General features: G+C 37.8%; 1 protein-coding gene across 1 annotated transcript in view; it reads left to right on the forward strand.

The window, feature by feature from the left end:
* The first annotated feature begins 2,288 nt into the window (after positions 1–2,288).
* Positions 2,289–18,689, forward strand: part of LOC127649773 (brain acid soluble protein 1 homolog) — a 29,462-nt gene continuing 13,061 nt past the window's right edge. The window contains exon 1 of the mRNA XM_052135005.1: positions 2,289–2,440. The gene's annotated coding sequence lies outside the window, so the exon portion shown is untranslated. The remainder of the gene's footprint in view (positions 2,441–18,689) is intronic.

Below are 18,689 nucleotides of genomic sequence, written 5' to 3' on the forward strand. Positions count from 1 at the left end.
GTCATATTATCATTAATTATGATTTTCATAAACTCATTGGTTTTCAACACATATAGTTTTACCATATATCGCATTTTGCCATCGTTTTATCACACTGTTGCACAGGCAGAAAGAATGAGAGATCAGGCGCTGAGAGGAGAGTCCTCTGCACAGTCTGGCATGCCTCCAAAAACTTTCACAACCAGCAGAGAGAAGAAAGCCGCTGAGCAAATGCTGCTTTAACTTTCTTTGCACCAAAACTAAATCTTGTTTCATCTTGGCAAAAAACGCATTTTACTCTCCGTTCTTTTCAGAGAACATTCTTTCTTTCTTATAGCGTATAGTAAACAGACATGCAGATCTCACATTCAGCATGGCTTATGAAACATCGCCTTTGGAAATGAACAAATAAAGGCATAATTTGCGGTTACGCAGGTACATACACTTAAAGTCAGAAGTTTACATAAACTTATAGGTTGAAGTCATTAAAACTTATTTTTTTTAACCACTCCACAGATTAAATATTAGCAAACTATAGTTTTGGCAAGTCATTTAAATTACTTGCATGACACAAGTAATTTTTCCAACAATTGTTTACAGGGAGATCATTTTCTCAATTTTAATTGACGCACCATTCTAGTGGGTCAGATGTTTACATACACTAAGTTAAATGTGCCTTTAAGCAGCTTGGAAAATTCCAGAAAATGATGTCAAACCTTTAGACAGTTAGCCAATTCGTTTCTGATAGGAGGTATACTGAATTGGAGGTGTACCTTTGCTTGACATCATGGGAAAATCCAAAGAAATCAGCCAAGACCTCAGAATTGTTTTTCTGGAAATCCACAAGTCTGGTTCATCCTTGGTTCAATTTCCAAATGCCTGAAGGTACCCTGTTCATGTGTACAAACAATAGTACGCAAGTATAAACACCATGACACCATGCAGCAATCATATCGCTCAAGAAGGAGACACATTCAGTCTCCTAAAGATGAATTTTGTTTGGTGCGAAAAGTGCAAATAAATCCCAGAACAACAGCAAAGGACCTTGTGAAGATGCTGGAGAAAACAGGTAGAAAAGAATCTATATCCACGGTAAAATGAGTCCTATATCGACATAACCCGAAAGGCTGCTCAGCAAGGAAGAAGCCACTGCTCCAAAAAAGCTAGACTACAGTTTGCAAGTGCACATGGGGACAAAGATCTTACTTTTTGGAGAAAAGGTCTAATGAAACAAAAATGGAACTGTTTGGCCATAATGACCATCATTATGTTTGGAGGAAAAGGGGTGAGGCTTGCAAGCCAAAGAACACCATCCCAACCATGAACCATGGGGTTGGTAGTATTATGTTGTGGGGTGCTTTGCTGCAGGAGGGACTGGTGCACTTCACAAAATCAATGGCATCATGAGGAAGGAAATGTATGTTGAAGCAACATCTCAAGACATCAGCCAGGAAGTTAAAGCTCGGTCACAAATGGGTCTTCCAAATGGACAATGACCCCAAGCTTACCTCCAAAGTTGTGGCAAAATGGCTTAAGGACAACAAGGTCAAGGTATTGAGTGGCCATCACCTCAATCCTATAGAAAATTTGTGGGCAAGACTGAAAAAGTGTATGCAAGTATGGAGGCCTACAAACCTGACTCACCTACACCAGTTCTGTCTGGAGGACTGTTTTCACTTATTCTTTTACTATAAATGCTGAAGTTAGAAACTTATCTGACATTAGGACATCATTCTGCTGTACATCCTGTGGTTGTGTGATAGTTTATAAATTATAAATTATATCACTAAATTCTGGTAGTATTATTCTATTTATTTACATCGCCGGAAATGCAGCCGCTGCGTACTTCCGCGTTGCAAAATAAGGTGGATACCTACTTGGACATTCTAGCCCCTCACACAATTTTCTTTCTGTGTTCGCTGAAGTACCAGTTGGTGTCGCCAGGGGGCGCGCCAAGACAAATTCTGGATTCATTAAGCAGCCTCCTACTCTTCACAAGCACAAGGATGCGCGTTCCTCGATTTAAACTCTAAACAAGCTGGTATAAATTGATAATTGAGCATTCTGAATTCATACCACATTTAACCAGCAAACATTGGAACTATCATACAAATAAGTAACACTGGTTTAAAGATGTTACGACACAATTTAATTAAAATAGAAGAGGTTAAACGAAAAAACAAACAAACACTAATGTGTTTGTGAACTGTTTTATTAAGAGATAATATCAGATATCAAAGTTACTGTGTAGACATTATGTGGCGCGCAGCCGTGTCTCGTCTTGGAGCGTCGCGTGCCCCCGCCCCCAAACCGAATACGAGAGTGCGCGCGAGAAATGCAGCGTGAGACACACAGCGAACAGCCCCAAGAAACCCCACCGACGCCACGCGCACTGGAAAAGGGCACTGAAGAAAACAGCAGACGTTTGAGAAAGGAGCGACAGGAAAGGCGACCGCCGACGGTACGAGTTTTTCACTCTTTCAGTAGATTTCACTGTTCACTATCAGGAATTTAATCTAGTTGGAGCGACTCCATCTCCATTTGGAGAGCCGGAGCACATAGTGGTAAACGGGGGATATATCCAAATCAGTGCACGTTTAAGCATATCAATAAAAGTCATAAAGCAGGTGAATAGCTGAATGGTGGGTATTTAAAAAAAATAACACTATCGTTTTTGATGTGCTCAAAGATTTAAATGAGCCAAGAAATTCACGCGGCTGAACTGAGTGGAGAGGGGCGTGTTCTGAGCAGACAAGCGCTATCTCTTAGTGTGCGTCCATCGCCGTCTCATCGCCGTGTAATATTATTTTATTTCAAATGTGTAAAATAAAATTGCTTGACGAATTAATTGCTGAACAGAATTCCGAATGCGCGAAAAACAAACATTGATAAGATGGCGGATTTTCACAGAACTCATGAATGTATATGGAATGATAGTGGTTTTGGTGATGATTAAAGAGTAAACATGTGTTTTTGGTTGTTTAAAAGGCATGGACTGATGTTCTCCATCCTCCTTTGCCAGAGAGTAGAGCTGGCACACATTTTGCAGCGATATGTCTTACTGGTGCACACGCGTGCGCACACACCCACCTACACACGCGCGTGCACTCAGATACTACGGAACAGAAGCTTATAAATAATATACACATGACAAACACTTGTGATTGATCAACATTGTTTGTATATACATTTTACCCTATATGATGCTATGTTTGAAATATAAATGTATTTTTCTGTTTTACCTCCCCGTTGAATCTCTCACAAATGCAACATGGACAGGATTTATTCTTTATGTCTGAATCAATTAGATTTTTTCTGGTCATATGATTATCTACTCATTTTTTTAGTTTAATTGTCTCGATCTACACCATAATTGCCTGATCCTTTGTCTCTGCAAAGCACATGCGCATTGCGCGTAGGGTGTGGATGGACGGACAACAGATGATTTTTACTCTATATCTCTCACACCGGTTCCCTATGTGTAACTGCATCTGTGTTTATAATAAGAGTACAATCTTACTCTATGTATTATTTCCCCGCTATTTGCATGCATATTTCCTTTAGTGAAGAAATCTATTTTACGATGCGATGCCTCAGACAATGAACCGAGGGACCGTGCGCTCGCCTCCCGGTATTCCAAAAGACATTGAGGGGGAAAAAACGAGTGCTTGTTCACACTCGATGTAAATTCTTGAGTGGATACAAGAGCATCGCCACGTCCAGACACCGCATGCTGAAATCAGTGTAACATAGCATTTGGCCCAATGTTTTTTCTCCATTTTGTTTGAGAAAAGAAGCGCGCGTTTAACTCATGTTCGATGAGTCACGCGCTTTAAGCTGGAAACATTCAATTAACCCAGAGTGCTGATTTTACTTGAAATGTATGAGGTGACCGTTTAGACGACAATTTCCCTATTAGTACGACTTAGATCTACTTGAGCACAGGGAAATTTGGCATAATCCTATTGCATAAGTGCTCTTGTTATTCCGAAAAGATTCCTTCTGAAATAAAACTGACCAGGAAAATAAATATTGCCAACGAGGTAGAAAATAAGGGGCAAATGGAGACTTTGACTGTTGAAATGTTCTAAAGATATTTGATTAAAAAATATAGATATATTCTGGAAATAGCCAATAAAAATGGACTTAACCAGTAGGGCTGGACGATAGAACGATGTAATCGGACATTGACGATATGACAAATTTCCTGATGCTGATTTTGACACTCATTGACCGATGATAATCGACAAAATCTGGAAATTACAAAACCATAGAGCTGGGAAGTCACCAAATGTATTAAATAGCAGCACAAGGCTTTATTTCCACGGAGTAGTTTGCACTTAATATGCATTGTGACCGCAACTCTGCAGGATCATCTTTATATATAGCCTATTTGATTGAATCATACATTTATACAAAAACACGTTGAACTTGAACCTACAATTTATTTATATTTCAGTTATTATTATCATCACTATTATTATTATGTTTACATTTATAATTGTCTTTAGATCTTAATTTGTATTAGTAATTTTCCACCTGTTGTCATACAGTGATACTTGCGTGACAGCAGCAAATGGAAGTGTGTTTATATATGTTTTTTTTTATTTATATGATATTTGTTATTTTAATTGCAAGAATATTCACTGATCCTTCAGCCTGGGGTTGATGATGTAGTAAGATATTACAATATTTTTTTATAAAAATAACGTAAACATACTTGCATATCGCCCAGCCCTAGTAACCATATATACAGTATTAAGGTAAGGAAAAAAGGTACCGTTTTAATTATTGGTCATTTAAAAAAAAAAAAATACATATTGATTGACCACTAATCTGAATTTTAGGGGGAATCCCCCTCAAATGTCTTGTTTATGACCATGTTTGCATACCAGAGAGAGATACATGAATATCTACAGTGCATTCAGAAAGTATTCAGACTCCTTCATTTTTTTTTTACATTTTGTTTTGGGGCAGAAAACAAAGCAAAAAACTGATTTTTGATAACTTTGCAAATGTATTAAAAAAAAAAAACTGAAATATCACATTGACGCAAGTATTCAAATCCTTTGCTATGACACTAGAAATTTAGCCCATGTGCATCCCATTTCTCTGCATCGTCTTTGAGATGTTTCTACATTTTGATTGGAGATTACACCTGTGGCAATTTCAACTGATTGGACATGATTTAGAAAGGCACACACCTGTATACAGTATATAAGGTATCACAGCTGAAAATGCATATCAGTGCAAAAACCAAGCCATGAGGTCAAAGGAACGGCCTGCAGAGCTCAGAGACAGGATTGTGTCGAGGCACAGATCTGAAAGAAGCTTGGAACAACCAGGTCTCTTCCTAGAGCTAGCCGCCCAGCCAAACTGAGCAGTTGGATGAGAAGTGCCTTTTCAAGAGAGGTGACCAAGAACCCAATGGTCACTCTGGTTGAGCTCTAGAGATCATTTGTGGAGATGGGAGAAACTTGCAGAAGGACAACCATCACTGCAACACCATCGATCTGGGCTTTATAGTAGAGTGTCCAGACGGAAGCCTCTCCCAGTGCAAGACACATCAAAGCCCACTTGGAATATGCAAAAAAAACACCTTAAAGGACTCTCACACTGTGAGAAACAAGATTATCTGGTCTGTTGAAATGAAGAAACTGTTTGGCCTTAATTCCAAGCGTCATATATGGAAGAAATCAGGCACCGCTCATCACCTGGCCAATACCTTCCCAACGATGATGCGTGGTGGTGGTAGCATCATGCTGTGGGGGTGTTTTTCAGCTGCGACTTGAACTCAATCGAAAATTTCTAGGGGAGACCTGAAAATTGCTGTCCACCGATGGTCCCCATCCAACCTGACAGTATGAGAGGATCTGCAGAGAAGAATGGTAGAAAATCCCCAAATCCAGGTGTGCAAAGCTTGTCGCATCATACCCAAAAAGACTTGAGGCTATAATCACTGCCAAAAGTTCTTCAACTAAGTACTGAGTTAAGGGTCTGAATAATGTCAATGTGATACTTCAGTTTTTTATTTTTAATACATTTTCGATGTTAACCAGTATTTCCACAGTGTTTCTTAAAATGACTTAAATACCGGTTTCTGAAATGTAAGGTGATAAAAAGTCTTATATCTTAAATTATACATAAATTCTTAATTTTCATTAATTAAGAGGTCTTAAATTTGATTGTGGAAAGACCGGAGCAGGAGGTGGAACATTTCTGCATGTAAACGATCAGAAAATTTGCCCCATTAACTTCCATTATAAGTGCTTCACTGTAACCTCTCTTTTATTTTTTGAAATTTTTTGTAAGTACAGGAGGGATTAGTCAAAATACATTTTTGTGGTAATCAATATCATGCAACAAATGCTTTCGATTGAGCTTACCCTTTATTGAAACCGGAATATTCCTTTTAAATCCATTTGTATTGATTCAAATTCCTTGTATTAGGTCATCCAAAGAAACAAGAAATTAAGTGATTCACACTCCGGTGTAAGTGTGTAGTACTGAACAGAAAATTTCAAACCTAGTTGGAGTTTAGTGTCATATAATAACAGATGGGAGCAGAACTCTTATCATTTTGAGACAAATGCAGTAAGAAAGTTGTTAAAGACATTATGCTTGTTATGTCTGTTATCACGGATTCTGCTCTGTGTGACATGAAGCCACCCAGAAGGAAGCAGTGAGAGTGAGAAAAATCTGGAATGTCTCGTGGGTACTTTGATTGTAGGTGTGTGTGTGTGTGTGTGTACACAGTACACAGCTGTCTTGTTGAAGAAGAATGGATGTTTGTTTTTTGTCCACCCAAGCTACATCAACCAATTAGGAATCTGAAATGCAGAAGAGTCATAATGAGCTGTTTTGTGAAATCTCAAAAGTGAATTTGGTGCAGCAGGTGCTTTTGATTTGAATAAAAATCCCATGGTCATGGAAAAGCCCCAAATTACTTGATCAGCTATAAATTACTCTTTGTAAGTGTGATCTATATAAAATGATTAAAACATATCCATATCCAGTAATCAAGAACTGGAAAAGTCATGGAAACTCATTGGTCAAAAGGTGTGGGAACTGGATATTTTGATGACTGAATCACAGTTTGTCACAGAAAAGAGTGTGATAGACAGGAAAGAGTGAGACAGAAAAGGGGCAGTGAGACAGGATGGCAATGACAGAGACTGAGAGGCAGACCAGCCAAGCAGAGCTGTGTGTGTGTGTGCCATTGCATGTTTGTTTGAAGAAGATCATTCAAAGGGACAGATAACTCAAGCACATCTGAAACAGCCCCGAATTAGAGATGCATCCAAATTCAATGTTATTTTTGGACCTGTACGTCTAAAAAAATAATTTGAAAGTCTACGTACCCATTCTGTCACACCAGAGTTAACTTCTTGTGATTAGTTTAGCATTTCTTTTATTATTTGATGCTTTCCCAAGGAAGCTTTAGTGTTGCTTGCAAAACTTGATAAGTTTTAGTGTCAGTCACTAGTCAGTTTCTGTCCCGTCGTGCTTAACGGTCCGTTTGAATTATGGGGAAAGTGATTGTAGTATTATATAATAGTATGTTCTTAGTTAGTTATGGGTTTACTTGATGTAGTGATTATTTCAATATGTATAATTATTCAATGTATTATTTTTATTTTACTTAATTCAAAATATTGGGTGTCAAAGTCCCCTGCAAATCAATTTCAGGGGCAAAAACCGGCCTTTCATAACAGATTTAATTTCTGACACTGTATCAACCCACAAGGTGCAGATTTGTCAGGGAAACCATGTACATGATTGTGTTAATTATGTACGGTTCCCGGTGGGGAAATTGGCCCCTCTGAATTCTTGATTGTAATATCGTGTGTGTCATCATGGAATCTCTCTGAGTTTCCATGGCAATGACCTAAAGGAACTGTAAGAATAAGCCAGAATGGCAGCTCTCCTATGGATTCTACAGCAACGGCCAATCAAAGGCCAGACCCCCACTGACTCCACCTGTCTGTTACAGTCCCTTGGAGAGAGATGTGCACACACGATTAATACTGTTTGAGAACATTAGGCATGATAAACATTACAACGAAAAAAATACATCATTTTATTGTTAGAGTTGTATTGATGTGTGAGGTTGTTAAAAGAGACTCCGGCCATGTCCACACTAATCTTCGCATTGTGTACAGTGAAAATGGAAATGTCTGAAAACGATGACGTATTTGTTGTCATGTTACACAGTTATGTGATCCATTCAACCCAAAACATTTATGATTGCAGCCCATGTGTAGCTGCGCTGTTGCGTCTGTTATTATCTTTGAGAAAAATGTAACATTGTACAAACCTAACAAGTGCGTTCCTTTAAAAGTGACATGAAGTTTACTTTGAATTGCTGTTCAGCGACGGAACACAAGGACAATTGCGTTTCAGACAGTACATGTAGCGGCAATTGTTTTGTTTTAGTGTGGACGAGCAACTTTTGGGAAAACACTTTTAACCAGCAGTGTGGGCGGAGAGCGTTTTGAAAACAAAATTCCTGTTTTCAAATGTATCTGAATTAATGTGGACATAGACTCACTATGATCTAGAACAGAGATGCCCAAACTAAGGCCTGTGGGCCAACTGATCTTTTGATTTGGCATACCTTGACGAATATGACAAGAGTCGAAAAAATAAATAAATACTAAAACAAAAGAATGCTATTGACGCAGTTTTTCATTGCATTAATTTAGCAGATTGCAGAGTAATGTTTTTTTTTTTTTTTTATAATTAAACCATAAAGGATGGGAACCAGGGCAATTATAATTGTGCAATATTTAAAAATTTTCATGTAATATTAGCCCCTTTTTTTGCCAATGTGTGAACGGCTTGTAACGCAACTTAAAAAATTAGCCCTTCCCGGACTTCCTAGTTTGCCTATTAAAGCCTGTTGACTGATCTTCATGCGAAGAGAGGGGGTCGCTTTTGCCGGGAAAATCCAAAGGATGTGACGTTTATGCACACTGCCGAGAACCTTGCCTTGCTATTCAACAGCGTCAACAGACATTCTGCAACACTAGGTAACGTTATCTTAAGAGATGGAATCCAGCAAACTTCCGGCTTCCAGCACAACACCAACTCCTACATAAATTCAGAATGAGCCAAAACATTTATCTATTGAAACCTGTCTGACTAAGCCTTGTTCCAGCACTGGAGAGCCAAATATAATATGCAGTATCAAAGTTTCTAGTTAAACAATCATAACAGTGTAATTTTAATTATTCTGCCTCATCTGTCAGCATGAAGCCAGTGAATCACGTTCAGTCTCTGTTTTGGCCGATCGCACGCGCGATCACGAGCAACAGGTAGCTGGCTGCAGTTCACTTAACGGCCACAGGTGTCATTAATAACAAGGCTTTCTGAATCTTACATTTAATATTTTAAAGAGGCCCTATTATGCTTTTTAGGATTTTACCTTTCCTTTAGTGTGTAACATAGCACTTTGTGCATGCAAAAGGTCTGCAAAATTACATAGCACAAAGTCCACGCAAAAGGGAGTTATTCTCTCCCACAGACAGCACTGCTCAAGAACTACAAGAAACAGCTGGATTGTAGTCCACCCATTTCTTCTGTAAAGTATATATGTCACTATGTAACACATTTGCATAATGCACACCTAAGGGCTACCTTGGCCCACCCTCAAACAAACAGAGTAATAGCTGAGGCCAGGATGAGTTGGGTTAGTGTTGTCGCCATGTCGAGAAGATGCTGTTTTCTTCATTGCGAAAGCAAAACCTCTTTGTTTTGACTTCCAAAGACACATGAATTGAAGAATCAGTGGTTAAAATGTATTTTTACCACTATTCCTCAGTGCAACCACAACCAATGCCGGATTTTCAAGTCGGTTACTCCTGAAAGATTGTGCAGTTCCCACTTTGTTGGGACAATCTGGCGCTTCAGAATCACAGCCTGTAAGTATGCTTATTTATGGATTTATCTGCTAACGAGAGTTCAGATGCAGAGTTTTGTGTTACGGTGTACACCCAGGGCACTGCTGTAGGCCTCTGCTAATCTGCTAGCTAATGTTATTCTGTTGAAAACGTTTTGCTAATCAGCTGCAGGCTACGTTTACCTACAGTTGTGTAGAATTATGTAGATTATTTGTCGTTCTTACTATCATGAATAGTGATCAAGTATGGAGATGGATTTATTTTTAAAATGGTCATTTTACATCTGCAATTCACGGTAGTGCTCGGCTAACCTGCTATTTAATGTTATTGTTTTGGTAAGTGATTTCTATTCAGCTGTGGCTGGCTTTTACCTAAAACTGTGAAACAAAATGGTAGATCTCAAGAGTCTTTATAATTATATAATTACAAGCTGTAATATTACAGCTGCTATCCACCGTAGTCCATGGCTAACTTGCTCACTAATTCTCTAATACTGCCGGTAATGTCCAACTGGGAGTAAGCCTCTGTACTCCGTTCAAATCTTGGGTGGAAAAAGTTCGACTACACTCATTCCAACAAAGGATGACTAATGTGTCTTTTACTTGAAGCTTTGTTAGGTTCACAATAATCAAGAGTGTACTTCTAAGAAAGCTACTTAATTAATACTAAATTTGTGCTTGCGAAGGTGGTTCGGGTCGATCAGCTTGTTCTTCCAAACTTTCATTATCGTACTCTGGCTCAAACTGGTAGGGCAAAAACTGACACCATAGTTACAATCGTGTTTACAGCTGCTCAGCAAGCCTGAAACTCTGTTATGGCAAGGGCCGTTACATTTCTTTCAAACGCTCCACTCTGTTGACCAATCACAACAGACTAGGCCAGCTGACCAATCAGAGCAGACTTAGCTTTTTGTAAAGGGGGGCTTTAAAGAGACCGGAAATAAGTCAGAGTGTTTCTGCAAGAGTATGAAGACGGGGAAAAGAAATGTACAGTATGACAAAAGTAATGTGTTTTTTGAACATTAAAGCATGTAAACCTCTTCTAGTAGATCCCCAAAATAAAATTATGAACCTGTAAATTAGCATAATATGGGGTCTTCAATATAATGCAGTTTGCAGAGCCTGAAATTCGACTAACAATTTCCACATTCTCCACTTTCATACTTTACAGTGCAGATGTGAATTATTAAACCAATAGATGCAGATGAACAAATCAAATCAATAAACTTGTTTTTGTATCAAACTGTAATTCCAGAAGCTGTGCGAGTAAATCTGCTCGGTCTCTATCTCTCAGTATTGTCAGAAGTGTGAGCGCGTGCAGTGAGCAAGTGCTTCAATGCTTACTGAACTTAGGTTTGTATACCGCATCTCCGTTAGTGAGCAATGCGATAAAACTATGTTCCTGTTTTAATCAACAAAGCTGTTAACATGGCAAGCGCATGCACCTTTCATATCTTGGCACTCCCTCATTATTCATAATGCAGCACATTTGCAAGAAAGGCAGAAATAGCAAAAATAGTTTGTGTAATGTACCAGCTGCATGGTGAAAAGAAACACTTAAGCACCTGTTACATCTCATTTCCATCTCTAGTTCCATCCAGGGTCTGAAATTAATGGAGGCTCAGGGAAAATAAAATATCCTGCAATCTGACATGGTTCCAAATTAATATATCCATCATGTTCGTCATTTGGATACATGATTAGTTTCGTGCCATCCATTGTGCAGATGTGGCGGATGCTTGCACCCTTAACGAGCACAGACGGACACTCCGCTTCTCACGCTTTGCATCAGTTCGATGTCATGCTCGCATGCTAAAATTACGAAATGCTACAATATAGTTAATAACAGTATTAACAAAAAATAATATCTGGATGGGTTAAATAGCCTTGATGTTAAATAAAACATTATTAATGATACAATAATAATTTTACAGAACATTAACCACTTCATATCTCTGACTAATGTTCATTGTTTTATTAAATTTGCTTGGAGTTGCTAAGTTTTTTTTTATAGGCTCATTCCAAATCTGGAGAAATTTGGTCATCTACATCTACTGTGTCTGTGCATTTGTTTTGTAGGCTGTTAAGTTAATAGCCGAAATATGTGAATGAGAAAATGTTTCAGTAACAATGCTCATTATGCAATGTAAAGATCATGCAATTTTGTAATTATTGAAACATGCCTTATTAAAATTGAATTGAAGTATTTGACAAAAAATAAATTATGATGAAGTCATAAGGCTAGACCCTGAATTTCTTTTAGCCCACGGCCCTCAATCAAGTTCGATTTTTGGTCCTTCATATGAAAAAGTGTGGGCATCTCCGCTCTAGACAGTACAAGACCGGGCAATAATAAAACACAGAACACAAAACAAGCCAAAGCCAAAAAAATGTACTAACGGCTCACCCCAGTGTTTGCTTCTTAAGAACTGAAATAACTCTTATTTACTGGTGCCTCCTAAGGCCAGCATTACTATTACTAATAAACAGGGTTAGGGATTTGGGTTGGGGAAACCCCAACCCAAGTATTAAACTTTGCAGCGTAACTTCTCCCACAAAATGGTGAGGAGAGGTTTGCGGTTACTTTCCTAAGCAATCAGATGTAAGATTTTTGCCTGGCAGGCAAAAAAATAATCACACTGGTTTACAGGAGGAAAACAAGCCATTTATTGGTGTTTCTTTAACCGATTTCAACTTTTTTCTTGTATAAAGTTTCTGTTAAAACTGATTTGGTAACTTTTTTAACCAGACCTTCATTTATTTTTGGTACTTTTAAAACACCTTATGTACAGATTTGACTGTTTGTAATAATATTATATTATTATTAATATAATATTAATAATAATATATATTAATATTGCAATGATAATATTGGAATATTAAACTATAAAATCCATTAAATTATTACATGTTTAAAACTATATGATAATATAAACAAAAAGTGAAATGAACCATTTCAATATTTATTGTGTGAAATTATTTCTAGCAACTTTACAAAAATTACAACTGTCACACAGTTTTGGCATTACTTCCACCACACTGAAACAATTTTGCCCCTAATATAGTGTTTTCAAAAGTTAGTGTACTTGTTAATCAAGTCAACAAAAGTGTCAGTGAAGAGTTTGCTTGATATAAAATGAGACAAGTGATGTTTTAAAAAAAACAAAGAAAAATCTGGGTAAATATCACTTGAGCATTGGCTGTCCTTTTCAATTAAGCTGTAATTTTGCCAAATTGTGCAAAAGTGTGAAAATATGATTTAATTGTATCTAGGATACATACAAATGTTAGCTATGAAATTTGCTTTAGCGAGACAAAGAAGTTGGCCAATTTGTCATAAACATGTAATTTCCATCACTGTCATTATTCTATTAAAAAAATACAGAAATTTAATTTGATACAAAAAATGACAAATTTCCTGTGATGCATGTCATTGTAGGTCATTAAATTGTGAAGTGTTTCTTGTTCACAGTGCTAAAAATGCCTAAAATGTATGAAAAACCTAGGCTATTTATGGCCCAAAATTATCATACAATAGACTTGATGCCTGCTTTGACTTGGTCCAGTAAGCAGCCAACCAGCAATGTCCTAGCAACCATCAAAAATACCCTAGCAACAAGCAAGCATCATGCTAAAACCCATTCAGAACCTTAGAAACCACTAGCAGCCATTCATTATGCAAGCATTGTTGATTTTTGCATGTGTAAACAATTGCAAATATTTTGACAAATGCAACATACGATTTTCATTCATTTTGTACTTACAGAAGCTGCATTATACAGCTAAGAATAGAGGCAATACATATATTTAATATAAATATAAATAAATGTTCAGTATGCTTGCTGCTTGTTTTGCTCTTTTCTGATATCATTATATATTTACTTCATGTCAAGTTGTAAATGGACATGGCCGATACATTTTTGCAGGCAGAACCGAAGACATTTGAAAACCAACTTCTGTTATGTGCAGGTCACAGGCTATATAATCAAAGCCTCTAATGAACAATGCAGTTGAAATTGTTTGGGCAGCGAGTTTCCCTGAGAATGAAAATATTAAACACTGTGTAGATTTGTGTCTTTCCTATTTCCTGGTGATAGGAGTTGTACATTGTAAATGCTTTAAGTCCCTATAGTGTCATTATAGTGCATATGTGTTAGGTTTTCTGCACATATATTACGTTTTTAATACTTTTTAGAAGGACTTAAAGCATTTACAATGTTTCATATGTGTAAGACTTTTATGAAGTCTAATATATATATATATATATATATATAATACATACATAAACATACATAGTATATAAACCGATCAGCCACAACATTAAAGAGCACCTATTATGGTTTTTCAAATATTACCTAGCTGTTCGTGAATCTAAAAAAGTCTGCAAAGTTTCAAAAATCAAATGCATGTCAAATGGAGTTATTGTCTCCCAAAAGAAAGAACCGATTATGAACACATGAAATGAGTTGTTCGTAATACTAGACTTCCTGTACTAACCTACGTAACATGGTAACAAAAAACCCGCCTCTTGTCTGTATTCGTGTACAGCCAGTGCACGCTGTTAGCCTCTGCTAACCGGCTAACTCACGTTATTGTGAAACTACATATAAACTCATCACTGAGAACGTCTTGTTCTCATCGTGCTTGCGATGGTGGTTTGGGTTGATCTTCCGATATATCACTATCGGACTCTGGATCAAATTGGTAAGGTAAAACAGAATTTTTTTTTCAGACGGAGCTGAAAAACTGATATGGTAGTGGCCATTTCCTTTCTGACACGCGCTGTAAGCGGTAGACCAATCACAACAGACTGGGACATCTGACCAATCAGAGCAGAGTACTGCCGGTCACTTTGTTTTTGGCACCATTCAGAATACATTCTAGATAATGCTGTGCGTAAAAATACCAGGAGATCAGCAGTTATGGAAATACTCAAACCAGCCCGTGTTGCACCAACAATCATCCATGCGATTTATCTAATCAGCCAATCGTTTGGCAGCAGTGCATAAAATCATTCAGACATGAGTCAGGATTTTCAGTTTAGGTTAACATCAACCATCAGAATGGGAAAAAAATTATCTCTGTTAACGGTCTCTAGGATTTACTCCGAATGGTGCCAAAAACAAAAAAACCTACAGTGAGCGGCAGTTCTGTGGATGGAAATGCCTTTTTGATGAGAGAGGTCAACAGAGAATGTCCAGAGTAGTTTGAACTGAGAAATTCTATGCTAACTCGGATAACCGTTCTGTACAATTGTGGTGAGAAGAATATCATCTTAGAATGCTATTCTGAGATGCAGGTCGTCGTTGTTTTGGTGGCATGAGGGGGACCTACACAATATTAGGCAGGTGGTTTTAATGTTGTGGCTGCTTGGTGTTTGTTTGCTTGTATGTGTGTATAATATATATGTGTGTGTGTGTGTGTGTGTGTGTGTGTGTGTGTAATATATATACACACACACACACACACACATACAAGCAAACAAACACCAATCAGCCACAACATTAAAACCACCTGCCTAATACTGCACAGTGAATTCAGAAAGTATTCAGACCCCCTCATTTTTTTTTCACATTTTATGTTGCAGCCGTATGCTAAAATGCTTTAAAAAAAGAAAAAAAAAGAAAAATTCCACATCAGTCTACACTCCATACCCCATGATGACAAATCAAAAAACTGATTTTTGATAAATTTGCAAATGTATTAATACGAATAAACTGAAATATCATATTCAAACTCATTGCCATGACAATTGAAATTTAGCTCAGGTGCAACCCATTTCTCTGTATCATCTTTGAGATGTTTCTACATTTTGATTGGTGTCCACCTGTGGCAAATTCAATTGATTGGATATTATTTGGAAAGGCACACACCTGTCTATATAAGGTCTCACAGCTGAAAATGCATATTAGAGCAAAAAACAAGCCATGAGGTCAAAGGAAATGCCTTCAGAGCTCAGAGACAAGACTGTCGAGGGACAGATCTGGTGAAGGCTACAAATATTTTTCTTAATAATTCTTAATAATGAAAGAAGTTTGGAACAACCAGGATTCTTCCTAGACCTCGTCGCCCAGCCAAATTGAGTAATCTGGCGAGAAGGGCTTTTGTAAGAGAGGTGACCAAGAACCCGATGTTCACTCTGGTTGAGCTCCAGAGATCATTTGTGGAGACGGGAGAAACTTGTAGAAGGATATCCATCACTGCAACAGCATCGATCTGGGCTTAATGGCAGAGTTGCCAGAAAGAAACCTCTCCTCTGTGCAAGACACATAAAGCACCTAAAAGTCTCAGAAAATGAGAAACAAGATTCTCTGGTCTGATGAAATGAAGATTGAACAGTTTGGCCTCAATTCCAAGCATCATGTCTGAAGGAAACCAGGCACTGCTCATCACCTGGCCAATACCATCCCAACAGTGAAGCATGATGGTGGTCTTGCCCGTCATGCCTTGGGGGTGTTTTTGAGCAGCAGGACTGGGGGACTGGTCAGGGTTGAAGGAAAGCTGAACGCAGCAAAATATAGAGATATCCATAATGAAAACCTGGTCCAGAGCACTCAGAACCTCAGACTGTGCTTAAGGTTCACCTTGGCATGCACACAAGATATGACAACGCAAGAGTGGCTTAGAGGCAACTCTTTGAATGTCCTTGAGTGGCCCAGACAGAGCCTGGACATAAACCCAATTGAACATCTGAAAATGGCTGTCCACTGACAGTCCCTGTCCAACCTGACAGAGTATGAGAGGATCTGCAGAGAAGAATGGCAGAAAGTCCCCAAATCCAGGTGTGCAAAGTTTGTCGCATCATACCCAAAAAGACTGAGGCTGTAATTGCTGCCAAAGGTGCTTCAACTAAGTACTGATTTAAGGGTCTGAATACTTATGTCAATGTGATATTTCAGTTTTTTCTTTTTAATACATTTACAAAGTTATAAACAATCTGGTTTCTGCTATGGAGTTTAGATTGATGCGAAAAAATTATAAATTTTAATCATTTTAGCATAAAGCTGCAATAACAAAAGGTGGAAAAAAAAATTAAGGGGTCTGAATACTTTCTGAAAGCAATGCATTTGTGTGTGTGTGTGTGTGTGTGTGTGTGTGTGTTAAGGTGAGGACTCTACAGCTCACATTTCATTTATCAAGCAGATCTGTCAGTTTTAATATTTATGGATGTTTGTACTCAAAGGACATATCACAATACACCCATAACAAGGCAGCAGCTCAAAGATTGAGTGTATATTACTTTCTTAGCTTGGCTCCAGTAAGGTTAGTTGTTAAGAACCATGAAAGTCTTAAATGAACACACACTCAGTCACAGTGCATTTAGCCATCAGTGAGCAGCTAAACAATCATCAGAATAATGTGGAGTCACTACACTATTGAAGTAAAAATGTCTAGGTCTTTATGTGTGTGCGTGTTTTTGTCAGCCAGTGGTGTTTGTTCCCTCTCCGTTGTTTTCATTAGAGCAATTTCCATCCTGAGAGATAGCTCTGTGTGTGTACGATGAAGGATTTTACCAGGTCAAAGTTTTCTCAGTTCTCAAGACACAGTCGAAAACCACCCCAGTACTTCCAGAATGCTCTTGTAGAACCGGACACAAGAATTGTACTACTGATGTAAACTTGTCTTTTCCAATTTAAGTCTATTTATCTTGGTATTGGCTGTAGATAGGCAGCTTCCTCCTTAAGGTGTTCGCTCACGCATCTGGCGGATGACACGTCGTCCAAAAAATGTAAAACATTATTTTCTATGAATGTACGCATGCCAGTGTCTAGCTACAACTCTGGTTTCTGTTAAAAATTATGCCGTGCCACTCAACTTTTTCCATTATATTACATTAAACTCAACCCAAATCATTTTAAATACATTATTGCCTTAAGCCTAGTAGAAGATACACTGAATATAGGCAATTTTCTGTAACTGTTATGTTAAGAATTTGAGGTTTGACAGCTTGAATAAAGCCTTGGCTGAATATTGAGAAAGTGCTTAATCATTGTAGCTCTTGCTAATCTTTCAGTTTGCGTAGTTGCACAGTTTCTTTCATTCGCCAAACTGTAAACTCACCGATGTCACCTTGTTCATCCTTGAGGAAGTGGAACCATTGTTTGTAAATTTTGTCTTTACTGTGATTTACTGTTAATTCACTGTTTTGGACTGCCCCCTCCATTTATCACACCGATGTGTTCTGTGTGCAATGCCTGTGCGTTGTTCTACACGCCGCATGGCGCATCTCATCCAGTGTGCGGCCGCCTGAAGACTGGTTCCTAACCATCATGGAACCTCATATGTGACCAATTAAAATGCTCAATATAAACAACTTTGCACAGTAGACTTGACTTGCAGTTGATTTCAATCAAGTTAGCATGTTGCTAGACTACTCTAATAAGCATAAAAATATCAAGCAAAAAAACAAATACTGGGTTAAATAATTGAACACTAAACCATTTTAATCAATACATTTCAGTATTTGATTAAATATATTTTAAATCATGATTTCGCTCACTTCATCCGCCATCTTGAATTTATTTTTCTACTTATCGTTATGTATTCTGGGATTGCTTTGTAGGATATGTGCCAAAAGAATGTACCCTGTAAAAAAACGTGGTCAGGTAACATAAAAAATAGGTTCTTCATGCAGTAACCTCTAAATTAACTGGTTTTATTCAAGTGAAAAATATAATATTAACATATTTAATGTGATTAAATCAACTTGACTATATTGTTCCATCAATGAAAATCACTTCAAAGGGTTAGATTAAGTAGAAATAGACTTTAAGGTAACTATTACATGTTACCAGTTTTTACAGTGTAT

This window comes from Xyrauchen texanus, chromosome 9, assembly GCF_025860055.1.
Source record: "Xyrauchen texanus isolate HMW12.3.18 chromosome 9, RBS_HiC_50CHRs, whole genome shotgun sequence".
NCBI lineage: Eukaryota > Metazoa > Chordata > Actinopteri > Cypriniformes > Catostomidae > Xyrauchen > Xyrauchen texanus.